Source organism: Dama dama, chromosome X (assembly GCF_033118175.1).
Source record: "Dama dama isolate Ldn47 chromosome X, ASM3311817v1, whole genome shotgun sequence".
Lineage (NCBI taxonomy): Eukaryota > Metazoa > Chordata > Mammalia > Artiodactyla > Cervidae > Dama > Dama dama.
The window spans coordinates 39,129,133-39,143,827 of NC_083714.1; the positions used below are offsets into that span (position 1 = coordinate 39,129,133).

The window sequence follows — 14,695 nt, forward strand, 5'->3', positions numbered from 1 at the left end:
ACCTCAGTGTTGTAGCAGCACCATGGTGCCTGGAGGACGTGGTGCTTTGACCTAATTGTACCCATTGTACTGACCTGAAGGAGACCTAAGCCTTTCTCTTTCTGAGTTTGAATCACAGCCTTGATGTGGTCTTTCTTGTTTTTTGTCCTTGTTCCTAATGTAAAAGTGTTTAACTGCTTCTTGGTTGTATTGGGTGGCATTGGAATAAGATTTTAACTGGGTATTCTTGAATTGCTTTTACAATAAACCAATTTTATAATCTTTAAAAAAAATTAATTCCATATATATTTTTTCATTTTTTGTGACTGATTTTGTTTTGTATTTTTTATATTGTATTTTTGAGGGTCTAACTTCTATTTTAGGTTTTTAACCTTTGCTTTTTGATATTTGTTATCAATTTTGTACCTTTAAGAATCTAATCTTCAGTATCCATTTTCACTTAGGGATATCATTACTGGCTTGATTGCTCTCTCCACTTTTGACTCTCCCTTTTCTCCTCATGATCACTTCTGTCTCCCTCTTCCCTCTTCTCTTCTCTATATAACTCTGTGAATCTCTCTGGGTATTCCTGGCTGTGGAGAGTTGTTTCACCATTAACTTAGGGGTTTAATCTTCTGTGCTGTATGGATGGAGATGTTTTGTGGCTACTGTAAGAGGAGGAGCAAAACCCAGAGGCAGGAGGCCCAACTCCGGAACTTTAGGACATCAGAGAACTCCTGACTCCAGGGAACATTAATAAACAAGAGCCCACCCAAAAGTCTCCATACCTACACTGAAACCAAGCTCCACTCAAGAGCCAACAAGTTCCAGTGCAAGACACACCAGGTTAATTCTCCAGCAAAACAGGAACACATGCCTGAACATTTAAAGATGGCCTGCCCAAAGCATACCAAACCCATGGACACCCCCCCCCCAAGCTCACTACTGGACACTTCATTGCATTCCAGAGAGAAGAGATCCAACTCCACCCACCAGAACACAGACAGAAGTTCCCCCAACCAGGAAACGTTGAAAAGTCACTGGTCCAACCCAACCCACAGGGAGAAGGCTCCACAATTAAGAGGAACCACGAACTTCCAGCCTGCAAAAAGGGCACCCCAAACACAGCAATCTAAACAAAATGAAAAGGCATAGAAACACTCAGCAAGTGAAGTAACATGATAAAACCTGCCAAATCAAACAAATGAGGAGGAGATATGGAATCTACCTGAAAAAGAATTCAGAATAATGATAGTAAAGATGGTCCAAAATCTTGAAAACAAAATGGAGTTACAGATAAATAGACTAGAGACAAGGATTGAGACAATGCAATAAGTGTTTAACAAGGACTGAGAAGAAATAAAGAAGAGCCATTCAATAATGAACAATGCAATAACTGAGATTAATAACACTCTGTAGGGAATCAACAGTAGAATAACTGAGGCAGAAGAGAGGATAAGTGAGGTGGAAATAGAATGGTGGAAATAAATGAAAGAGAGGAAAAAAGAAAAAGGAATGAAAAGAAATGAAGACAACCTCAGAGGCCTCTGGGACAATGTTAAATACCCCAACTTTTGAATCATAGGTGTCCCAGAAGAAGAAGAAGAAAAAAGAAAGGGCATGAGAAAATACTTGAGGAGATAATAGTTGAAAACTTTCCTAAAATGGGGAAGGAAAGAGCCACCCAAGTCCAAGAAACCCAGAGAGTTCCAAACAGGAGAAACCCAAGGCAAAACACCACAAGACATGTCATATATTAATCAAACTAACAAAGATCAAACACAAAGAGCCCCCCCAAAATAAAATAAAATATTAAAAGCAGAAAGGCAAAAGCAAAAAATAACACATGAGGAGATCCCCATAAGTATAACAGTTGATCTTTCAATAGAAGCTCTTCAGGCCAGAAGGGAATGACAGGACATAAAGTGATGAAGGAGAAAAACCTACAACCAAGATTACTCTATCCAGCAAGGATCTTGTTCAGATATGAAGAAGAAATCAAAAGCTTTCAGTTCAGTTCAGTTCAGTCACTCAGTCACGTCTGACTCTTTGTGACCCCCTGGACTGCAGCACATCAGGCCTTCCTGTCCATCACCAACTCCCAGAGTTTACTCAAACTCATGGCCATTGAGTTGGTGATGCCATCCAACCATCTCATCCTCTGTCATCCCCTTCATCTCTCACCTTCAATCTTTCCCAGCATCAGGGTCTTTTCAAATGATTCAGCTCTCCACACCAGGTGGCCAAAGGATTGGAGTCTCAGCTTCAGCATCAGTCCTTCCAATGAACACCCAGGACTTATCTCCTTCAGGATGGACTGGTTGGATCTCCTTGCAGTCCAAGGGACTCTCAAGAGTCTTCTTCAACACCACAGTTCGAAAGCATCAATTCTTCAGTGCTCAGCTTTCTTTATAGTCCAAATCTCACATCCATACATGACTGCTGGAAAAACCATAGCCTTGACTAGATGGACCTTTGTTGGCAAAGTAATGTCTCTGTTTTTTAATATGCTGTCTAGGTTGGTCATAACTTTTCTTCCAAGGAGTGAGTGACTTTTTATTTCATGGCTGCAGTCACCATCTGCAGTGATTTTGGAGCCCCCCCCCCCCAAAAAAAATAAAGCCAGCCACTGTTTCCACTGTTTCTCCATCTATTTGCCATGAAGTGATGGGACCAGATGCCATGATCTTAGTTTTCTGAATGTTAAGTTTTAAGCCAACTTTTTCACTCTCTTTCACTTTCATCAAGAGGTTTTTTAGTTCCTCTTCACTCTCTGCCATAAGGGTGGTGTCATCTGCATATCTGAGGTTATTGATATTTCTCCCAGCAATCTTGATTCCAGCTTGTACTTCTTCCAGACTAGCATTTCTCATGATGTACTCTGCATATAAGTTAAATAAGCACAGTGACAATGTATAGCTTTGATGTACTCCTTTTCCTATTTGGAACCAGTCTGTTGGTCCATGTCCAGTTCTAACTGTTGCTTCCTGACCTGCATATAGGTTTCTCAAGAGACAGGTCAGGTGGTCTGGTATGCCCATCTCTTTCAGAATTTTCCACAGTTTATTGTGATCCACACAGTCAAAGGCTTTGGCATAGTCAATAAAGCAGAAATAGATGTTTTTCTGGAATTGTCTTGCCTTTTCAATGATCCAGCAGAGGTTGGCAATTTGATCTCTGGTTCCTCTGCCTTTTCTAAAACCAGCTTGAACATCTGGAAGTTCACAGTTCATGTATTGCTGAAGCCTGACTTGGAGAATTTTGAGCATTACTTTGCTAGCATGTGAGAGGAGTGCAATTGTGCAGTAGTTTGAGCATTCTTTGGCATTTCCTTTCTTTGGGATTGGAATGAAAACTGACCTTTTCCAGTCCTGTGGCCACTGCTGAGTTTTCCAAATTTGCTGGCATATTGAGTACAGCACTTTCACAGCATCATCTTTCAAGATTTGAAAAAAGAAATAAAAGGAATCCAGATTGGAAAAGAAGGAGTAAAACTCTCACCGCTTGCAGATGATGTGATCCTCTACATTGAAAACTCTAAAGACATCATCAGAAAATTACTAGAGCTAATCAATTAATATAGTACAGTTGCAGGATATAAAATTAATACACAGAAATCCCTTGTATTCCTATACACTAGCAAATAAAAGAACAGAAAGAGAAATTAAGGAAATAATCCCATTCACCATTGCAACAAAAAGAATAAAATACTTAGGAATAAATTTACATAGAGAAACAAAAGATCTATATATAGAAAATTATAAAACATTGATGAAAAAATCAAAGATAACACAAATAGATGGACAAATATGCCATGTTTGTGGATTGGAATAATCAATAGAGTGAAAATGAGTATACTATCCAAAGTAGTCTATAGATTCAACACAATCCCTATCAAGCTACCAATGGTATTTTTCACAGAACTGGAACAAATAATTTCACAATTTGTATGGTAACAGAAAAAACCTCGAATAGCCAAAGCAATCTTGAGAAAGAAGAATGGAACTGGAGGAATCAACCTTCCTCACTTCAGACTATACTACAAAGCTACAGTCATCAAGACAGTATGGTACTGGCACAAAGAAAGATAGTTCAATGGAACAAAAAAATAGAAAGCACAGAGGTAAATCCACATATCTATGGACACCTTATCTTTGACAAAGGAGGCAAAAATATACAATGGAGAAAAGACAATCTCTTTAATAAGTGGTGCTGGGAGAACTGGTCAACCAAGTGTAAAAGAATGAAACTAAAACACTTTCTAACACCATACACAAAAATAAACTCAAAATGTCTGCTGGCCTGCAAATAAATTCTTAAGTATCATTTTTCTATATTCTGCATATATGCGTTAGTATATGATATTTATCTTTCTCTTACTGACTTACCTTACTCTGTATAATAGGCTCTAGGTTCATCCACCTCATTAGAACTGACTCAAATGCATTTTTTAAAAAATTTTGTTGTTTTCTGTCAAACCTCCACATGAATCAGCCATAGGTATACATATATCCCATCCCTTTTGAACCTCCCTCCCATCTCCCTCTCCATTCCACCCCTCAAGGTTGATACAGAGCCCTGTTTGAGTTTCCTGAGCCATACAGCAAATTCCCATTGGCTATCTATTTTACAGAAATACATCTATTTCTGCTTTATTGACTATGCCAAAGCCTTTGACTGTGTGGATCACAATAAACTGTGGAAAATTCTGAAAGAGATGGGCATACCAGACCGCCTGACCTGTCTCTTGAGAAACCTATATGCAGGTCAGGAAGCAACAGTTAGAACTGGACATGGAACAACAGACTGGTTCCAAATGGGAAAAGGAGTACATCAAGGCTGTATATTGTTACCCTGCTTATTTAACTTATATGCAGAGTACATCATGAGAAATGCTAGTCTGGAAGAAGCACAAGCTGGAATCAAGTTTGACAGGAGAAATATCAATAACCTCAGATATGCAGATGACACCACCCTTATGGCAGAAAGTAAAGAGGAACTAAAAAGCCTCTTGATAAAGTGAAAGAGGAAAGTGAAAAAGTTGACTTAAAGCTCAACATTCAGAAAACAAAGATCATGGCATCTGGTCCCATCACTTCATGGCAAATAGATGGAGAAACAGTGGAAACAGTGGCTGGCTTTATTTTGCGGGGGGGGGCTCCAAAATCACTGCAGATGGTGACTGCAGCCATGAAATAAAAAGTCACTCACTCCTTGGAAGAAAAGTTATGACCAACCTAGACAGCATATTAAAAAACAGAGACATTACTTTGCCAACAAAGGTCCATCTAGTCAAGGCTATGGTTTTTCCAGCAGTCATGTATGGATGTGAGATTTGGACTATAAAGAAAGCTGAGCACTGAAGAATTGATGCTTTCGAACTGTGGTGTTGAAGAAGACTCTTGAGAGTCCCTTGGACTGCAAGGAGATCCAACCAGTCTATCCTGAAGGAGATAAGTCCTGGGTGTTCATTGGAAGGACTGATGCTGAAGCTGAAACTCCATTACTTTGGCCACCTCATGCGAAGAGTTGACTCGTTGGAAAAGACCCTGATGCTGGGAGGGACTGGGGGCAGGAGGAGAAGGGGATGACAGAGGATGAGATGGCTGGATGGCATCACCGACTTGATAGACATGAGTCTGAGTAAACTCCAGGAGTTGGTGATGGACAGGGAGACCTGGCATGCTGCAACTCATGGGATCGCAAACAGTCAGACATGACTGAGTGACTGAACTGAACTGATCTATTTTACATATGGTAATGTAAGTTTCCATGTTACTCTTTCCATACATCTCACCCTCTCCTCCCCTCCCCCTACGTCCATAAGTCTATCCTCTATGTCTGTTTTTCCATTTTGGCCCTGTAAATAAATTCTTCAAAACCATTTTTCTAGATTCCATATATGTGTCTTAGAATACAATATTTATCTTTCTCTTTCTGATTCACTTCACCTTGTATAATAGGTTCTAGGTTCATCCACCTTATCAGAACTGACTCAAATGCATTCCTTTTTTATGGCTGAATAATATTCCATTATGTATATGTACCACAACTTCTTTACCTATTCATCTGTCAGTGGACATCTAGGTTGCCTCCATGTTTTGGCTATTGCAAATAGTGCTGCAATGAACAATGGGATACATATGTAATAGACTTACAGACATGGGGAGAGGAGAGGAGAAGGTGACATGTATGGAGAGAGTAACATGGAAACTTACATTACCATGTGTAAAATAGATAGCCAATGGGAATTTGCTGTATGTCTCAGGAAACTGAAACAGGGACTCTGTATCAACCTAGAGGGGTGGGATGGAGAGGGAGATGGGAGGGAGGTTCAAAATGGAAGGGGTATATGTATACCTATGGCTGATTCATGTTGAGGTATGACAGAAAACAAAATTCTGTAAAGCAATTATCCTTCAATTAAAAAATAAAGAAATTTTTAAAATAAATTAATTAAAAAACAAAGAAAAAAGTTTTGTTAAGAGGATGGTTTCATATATTGTGTGTTTTTTACCACAATAAAAAAGCGCTAACTTTTTGAAAATAATTAGATAAATAAATAAACTCAAAATGGATTAAATATCTAAATGTAAGACCAGAAACTATAAAACTCTTAGAGGAAAACATAGGCAGAACACTTTCTGACATAAATCACAGCACAATCCTCTATGATCCACCTCCAAGAGTAATGGAAATAAAAACAAAAATAAACCAATGGGATCTAATTAAACTTAAAAGCTTTTTTGCACAATGAAGGAAATTATAAGAAAGATGAAAAGGCAGCCTTCAGAATTGGAGAAAACAATAGCAAATGAAACAACTGACAAAGAATTAATCTCCAAAATATACAAGCAGCTCATGCAGCTCAATACCAGAAAAACGAACATCCCAATCAAAAAGTGGGCCAAAGAACTAAGCAGACATTTCTCCAAAGAAGACATACAGATGGCTAAAAAAAAAAAGACATACATATGGCTAATAAACACATGAAAAGATGCTCAACATCACTCATTATCAGAGAAATGCAAATCAAAACCACACTGAGGTACCAAGTCACACTGGTCAGAATGGCTGCCATCAAAAAATTTACAAACAATAAATGCTGGAGAGGGTGTGGAGAAAAGGTAACCCTCTTACACTGTTGGTAGGAATGCAAACTGGTACAGCCACTATGGAGAACAGTGTGGAGATTCCTTTAAAAACTGGAAATAAGACTGCCATATGACCCAGCAGTCCAACTGCTGGGCATACGCACCAAAGAAACCAGAATTGAAAGAGACACATGTTCCCCAATGTTCATTGCAGCCCTGTTTACAATAGCTCGGACATGGAAGCAATTTAGATGTCCATTGGCATATGAAAGGATAAGAAAGTTTTGGTCCATACACACAATGGAATATTACTCAGCTATAAAGAAGAATGCATTTGAGTCAGTTCTAATGAGGCAGATGAAACTGGAGCCTATTATAAAGAGTGAAGTAAGTCAGAAAGAGAAACACCAATACAGTATATTGACGCATAATTGGAGTTTAGAAAGACGGTAATGGTGATCCCATATGCAGGGCAGCTTCAAGAGGGACACAGATATAAAGAACAGACTTTTGGACTACGGGAGAAGGCAAGGGTGGGATGATTTGAGAGCATAGCATTGAAACATGTATATTACCATATGTAAAATGGATGACCAGTGCAAGTTCAGTGCATAAAGCAGGGCACTCCAAGCCAGTGCTGTGGGACAACCCAGAGGAATGGGGTGGGAAGGGAGGAGGGAAGGGGGTTCAGGATGGGAGGGAAGGGGGCTCAGGATGGGGGGATGCATCTGTACATGTGACTGATTCATGTCAATGTATGCAAAAACCACCACAATATTGTAAAGCAATTAAAATTAATTAATTAAATTTAAAATCCAATTAAATTAATCAGTTAACAAAAAAAGAATTTTTTGATGTGGACCATATTTAGTCTTTTTTTCATTTTTCAAGACTTTTTTTTAATTTGCTACAATATTGCTTCTATTTTATGTTTTGGTTTTTTGGCTGCAAGGCATGTGAAATCTTAGCTCTCTGACTGGGGATTGAATCCATATCTTCTGCATTGGAAGGCAAAGTCTTAACCACTGGACCACCAGAGACCTCCCTAAATGTTATTTAAAACCAGTGCTATCCATGGAAAAGGGGAAAGATGGGACCCATGCACCTAGTGGGAAGTGGGGACCATGCTCTGCAAGTCTCCCCTAGCAATGGTGTGGTAGGCATGTGGTTGGAGTCCTGAAGGCACAGATCAACAATCAAAGTACTATATACATCAGTATTACTCCACATCTTTACCTCTGATACACTGTTGTCCATTCTTGCTTTGCAGACATTGCTGAGATCACAAATCATGTCCATCCATGAGTCTCCATTATCTGAGTTGGAAATGAAACAGAGCAGTACCCTATGGTCCTTCTCCCCATGTACTCCACCTGCCTTTTGTCTGTGGAACAACTTTAGCCAAAGAATAAGTTTAATCAGAGAGGTGAGAAAATACAGAAGCAAAGAAAAAAAGTCAAACAGGACAAAACAATAGCAGTTTGTCAGTAAGCAAAGTCAAGGACCTTTAGTTCCTTCTCAAGGGCTATAGATAATATTCTGAGCCATATCCTGTGAACTGTCTTGTAGCTACTGAAACCCCCAGGAGGTGGAAGAAGTTAACTACATGACAACCATACTGTAGCCATAGCATGTGCATGCTAAGTCCGTTCAGTTGTGTCCAACTCCTTGCGACACTATGGACTGTAGTCTGCCAGGCTCCTCTGTCCATGGGATTCTCCAGGCAAGAATACTGGAGCGGTTTGCCACACCCTCCTCCATGGGTTCATAACATAAGCTGCCACAGGTCTGAGAAATGGCCTCGAGGAAATGGGAACAAATCAACCCTGGAACTGAAGATTGTGTGCTAAGTCACTTCAGTCATGTCCAACTCTTTGTGACACTATGGACTGTAGTCCACCAGGCTCCTCTGTCCATGGGGATTCTCCAGGCAAGAATACTGGAGTGAGTACCCATTCCTTTCTCCAGGGGATCTTCCCCACCCAGGGATCGAATCAGTGTATTTTATGTCTCCTGCATTGTCAGGTGGGTTCTTTACCACCAGAGTCACCTGGGAAGCCTGGAACTAAAGATTAACTATACTTGAAACAATCAAGATGACGCTGGTCAGACCACTGCATGGCCAATTTCAAGATGACAATCAGAGCTGACTGTGCTGTTTCTGCATGTAGCTTCCTCCCTCCATCTATAAAAGCTCTTGCCCAGTGGTTGTTGGAAGGGCGGGGGGAGTCAGCCTTTGGACAGACAGATATCCACCCTCCCCCGACTCCCACCTCCCCCACTCGCCTATCTCCCCACCTCCCACCTCCCATTGACAGCATCCAAAATAAAGCAAACTTCCCTTTCTACCCACCTGTCCTCTTTATTGGTTTTTGAGCAGCGAGCAGCCGGACCCCCCAGTTTTGGTAATAGAGGGACCTTTGGCTCACTCTCACTAAATCTAATCTTCAAGCCTGAGTTTCCTCAGCCACAAGATGGGAACCATACTTTGCCATCAGTGATGTCCTGAGGATCGAGTGCTATTATCTTTGTAAAGTGCTCAGCACACAGGAGATGCTCAAGGGATTAGTACACTATATCCTTATTTTGGAGCAGAACATTATGGGGCTTGTTTTAGCATTTCTTCCTATCTGATTGTCTCCCCATCCCTCATCCCTCTTCCCACTTCCTTCCAAGCTTTCTAGACTTTTTCATCATTTCCTTTCATTGTTTTCTTTCCCAGAGCAGCAAATTTCCTCAGAGATTACATGGACTTCTCTTTGGAAATCACATGTATTTAGTCCTGCTGTGAAGCAAGAGGCAGCCCAGGACTCCAGGCTCTTCCTTGCTGGGAGCGATGTTCTGCTCTGGTCAACTCAGACACCTCATGTGGAGGCTGACATGGCTTCACATCCACACCTGTGAGGACTTTTCAGAGTGTGAACTCTGTGCAGGCCAGAGGGTGCCTGTTACCTGGCAGTGCCAGAAAGGTCTCTACTCTTTCTCTTTCTATATAAAGTTACTTTGTGAACTATGGACTGTAGCCGGCCAGGCTCCTCTGTCCCTGGGGATTCTCCAGGCAAGAATACTGGAGTGAGTACCCATTCCCTTCTCCAGGGGATCTTCCCCACCCAGGAATCGAACCAGCATCTTTTATGTCTCCTGCATTGTCAGGTGGGTTCTTTACCACCAGAGTCACCTGGGAAGCCTGGAACTTTTCCAGACAGTGATTAATTAGTTGAAGATTGGGTGAAGATTTTTGCCAACTTGGGGCAAAGCCACTGACTTCAACTCTATGGATTATCTACGTAGAATGCAATTTTGCTAGTACTTGAAAAAGCAAAATATACAAAAAAGGCTGGATGTGTTCAATTTTTATTCTTTTTGAAACCACTTGTCTAACTTTAGATGAAATATGTGCTTATGTGAAAGGTCTAGAGATTTTGAAAGTGTATAAAGACATTTCAAATCACCAAAAAATCCATCCACCTAGAATATACCCACTGTTAGCATTTTAGTGTATTTCTTGTTAGGTTTTCCTAACTCCCTGACTAGACAAAGAAGAAGGTCTAGTTGTCTCTGCTGTACTGTTGTATAAAGTGGCACAGACTAGCCTAGGAACCACTAGATTTCCAAAGAGCAGAGCTGTGAGCTTCTGCTAGAGCTCTCCTTCCAGTCTGGCCTGGCTTGTATTCTTCTCCATCTGATGACAGTGATTGATGTCTGTGCAACAACTTCACTAAAGGAGACAGGTAAGACCTGTCAGCTGGAAGTATGGAGTAGTGAGAGAAGCAGAACTATTCATATTGCACAAAGGACTCTGTGCAGCCTCCCACTCAGAGCGTAGCTTTGTTCCTTGTCTAAATGTACTGTGTACACAACAGACCCAATTTATCATTTTAACTGTTGGCTGCTCAGTGTCTGCCTCTCTCAGGATCCTTGTAAAGTCAGGATTTGTGTATGTGTGAGCAACAGAAAGTGAAAGTCGCTGAGTCGTATCCAACTCTTTGCGACCCCATGGAATAGTCCATGGAATTCTCCAGGCCAGAATACTGGACTGGGTAGCCGTTCCTGTCTCCAGGGACCTTTCCTATCCAGGGATCGAACCCAGGTCTCCTGCATTACAAGTAGATTCTTAATCACCTGAGTCCCCAGGGAAGCCCAAGAATACTGGAGTGGATAGCCTTTCCCTTCTCCAGGGGATCTTCCAAACCCGGGAATCGAACTGGGGTCTCCTGCATTGCAGGTGGAGGAAGAAGCCTTAATTGGAAAAAAAAATTACAGATAGGGAAAATGTACCCTACCCTACCCTCAATTCCTGCTGGAAACTTCATGCCTCTCCTTCCCAACTTGAACGCCATCTTCAGTCCTCCGAGGGACTGTGTTGTTTCTCTGGAGTCTAAATTCTGACCACAGATGGGAGTCATTAGCCACTGAAAACAATGTTTAACTGTGTGTCTACTTTTCCTAAAAGAAGGGTTCTTGTTAAATTCAGCCAATAGAGGAATGCAGGCAGCAACAGTCATTTTGAAAGAGGCACCAGTTTGCTGGCACTAACCACTGTGATGGTGCTATTGGTGGGGGTGGAAGTGATGATCCTAAGAAAATGATGACTTAAAGCTTACTAGGACTAAGATCTGTGCTCGGCTTTTTTCATCTATCTCACTTAATCTTCTCAAACATCCTCTAAGTACTATTAATACTTCTATCTCCATCTCTATAGATGGATTGATTATTCCAGCATTCATGATCATATTTGAAGTCACAGCTTATTGCTGACATTTTCCTGCTTGTCACACACTGAACCTTACACTTCTCCAGCAGTCACCTTCTTGTTCATAGCCCCACAATGAACCTAGAAATCATTCCGGTAGCCATCTTCATGCTTATTACATTACACTGAGCCTTCACCTTATCCTAGTCTTCATTGTCATGTTGGTTATTTCACATTGAATCTTAACCTTATTTCAGTAGGCATCAGCATGCTTTTTGTCTAACACTGAACATTATCCTTACACAAGTGGTCAACATCATGTTTACTGTCTACGTTGACCAGTGACTGTATTCCAGGAGCCATCACTCTTCTTGTTAGCTTGTTGTTTAGGACACTGAACTTACATATTTTCCAGCTGGCATCATCATGCTTGTTGTCTTACACTGAACCTTGACCTTATTGCAGTGGGAATCTAGTCTCACACTGCAGTATACTCCTTTGAAGTTGTCATATTCATGCTGCAGACACGACACAAAGAGTTTAACTTCTTTAGTTCTTCTGCAGCTGGAAGAAGGATAAGCTTGAAGTTGCATGAAGAAGGCTGGTGTAGTTTCTCTATTTCATGCTTTTGAATTCTCTAGAAGCATCCATTCTGGGTCAGTTTATGTAGGAGTCAGAGAAATGAATAATTGCCTTCTATCAGCATTCATCATCATCTTGTGGCCATATATATGCTATAATGTAAGCTTACTCCAGTGGTCATCTTCAGGCTTCTTTTTTTTTAATTGAAGCATAGATAATTTACACTGCTATTTTCAAAGGGAGTATGAAGAAGCAAGAAGTTTAAGGGCTATAAAGTGTGGTGTGAAGTACAGAATCTTATCCATCCTGCACAGTCTTCTTGTAAGCAGCTCTTTTGCCCCTTTTCTGTCTCCCCTCAGAATTTAATTAGAAAAATGAGATCACTCGGTAACATTTAACCTAACTCCTGACTTATGCTCTACTGAATGTACACAATGCCTTCCTTAACTTGGTGAGCCCTTTCCCGGATTATAAGGAGTAAGAATGAAGAATTAAATAGTTGAGGAATGACTGACTTTCTATCCCTAGTATCCCCCTTTGCAAATTTGCAGGCAGACCATGTGGGCAAGATTCAAAGGAAGAGCATGAATCAGCAGATCTGCACACAACAGAAAAATGACAGAATCCGATGCCCCTACCCTAATGATTAACCGAGATTGTTTCCCTTTTATCCCTTTAAAAATTTTCATGTCCAAGCTGAATCTGGAGTTGATTTTGGAATATGAATCCACCCTCACTCTGGGTAGCTGGTTTCCTGATGAAAGCAACTTTTCCTTTCCAACCAACACTTCTCTCTCGAATATTGACTTTTTGAGCAGTGAGCAGCCAAACCTGAGTTTGATAACATTCCCTTTAGTACTAAGCACTTCAAAATGAAGGCCACATTGAAAAGTGAAAATAGCAGTAGGATTATGCTAGAGAGAGAAGACCATGGACAGACTCATCATCATCATGTTGAAAGAAAACTCTCAGTGCAGCAGTAAGTTGTTGCGTACAATCCACACAGACTACTAACATTGTTTATTTGTAATAAACTTTTAGGGGAATTCTTCAGTGACTCAGGAGTTATATCTTTTGAATGTAAAGTGGTTCTCTAATATATGAATCAGGTTTCCAGGTACTCCTTGGAGATAAAATGTTGTTTTTGTATCATGCTGGGGATTGTAATGGATGTCACTCACTCAGAGGAATGATATGTAATATTTTAATACCTGTGAATCCTTAAAAAATGTGAACTGAGGTCATGCTAGACCTCTGAGAAGTTCTGTCTGACAATGCAACCTGGAAAAAGCTAGATAGAGACTAACTTTTACATTACTCTGGTAAGAAAAGAATCTACCAACCCCACCTCAATACCAGTAGTTAAAATTCCAGAATTAGGGGGTTGAGTAAACTGATTATTAATCCTGAGGAAAGACTAGGAGATGAGTTGTCTTCTCATCTGTTCCATATCTGCTACAGAGGACTAGAAAAGAACCAGGAGAATCTGGATTCTCTAGGGTCTTAGGACACTTTGCAAATTTTATTAAATATGTGTCTTTTAAAAAACCTAAATGAACTTTAAAAGTAGAAATAAAGTGAACTTCATTTTCTAATCACAGTGCAGGAAAACCAAAAATTAAGAGGAAAATGGCAATGCTGTACAGTTCTTGGGTCAAAGAGAAATTATAATGAAAACTGTGATAACTTTGAAATCATCAATAATAACATGGTAATGGTTAATTTGATGTGCAATTTGACTGAACTAAAGGATGCCCAGATTGCTGGTACAACATGATTCCTGGGCATGTCTGTGAGTGTTTTCAGAAAAGATTTGCACTCATTCAGTGAACTGAGTAGCGTTCCACCTTCACTGATATGTGTAGGCATCATCCAATCTGTTGAGGGCCTGAATAGAACAAAAAGGCAGAGGAAGGGCGAATTCCCTCTTCAGCTGCAATATCCATCTTTTCCTGCCCTTGAACATTGGAGCTCCCGCTTTTCTGGCTTTCAGACTCAGGGACCTACACCTGCAGCTCCCCTTGCCTTGCCTCCCCCCCATCTCCATTCTCAGGCTTTTGGCTTTGGACTGAGTTAAACTATTGGCTCCCCTGGTTCTTACATTGTCATACCTGGAATGAATTACACCACCAGCTTTCCTTTTTCATCTGCTTGCAGATGAAAGATTACGGGACATAAGCTTTGTAACTATATGGGTGGATTTCTATAATAAATCTAATTATAAATAAAAATATATATTATGTATATACAAATTTTATGTATACATTTCCATCTGTCCATCCTCCCTATTTCTCTGGAGAATCCTGGCTAATACAAGCATTATATATAAAATGTATGGAATGTGACC

General features: G+C 40.4%; 1 protein-coding gene across 2 annotated transcripts in view; it reads left to right on the plus strand.

Moving 5' to 3' along the window:
- The window catches only part of LOC133051970 (small integral membrane protein 10-like protein 2A), a 47,783-nt gene that overhangs the window by 15,432 nt on the left and 17,656 nt on the right, over window positions 1–14,695 (plus strand). Inside the window, exon 2 of one of the 2 annotated variants that reach the window (XM_061136656.1) lies at window positions 9,796–9,846. The exons of the other annotated variant lie outside the window; for it this stretch is intronic. The gene's annotated coding sequence lies outside the window, so the exon portion shown is untranslated. Of the gene's footprint in view, window positions 1–9,795; window positions 9,847–14,695 lie in introns of those variants that run through there. 2 annotated transcript variants of the gene reach the window in all.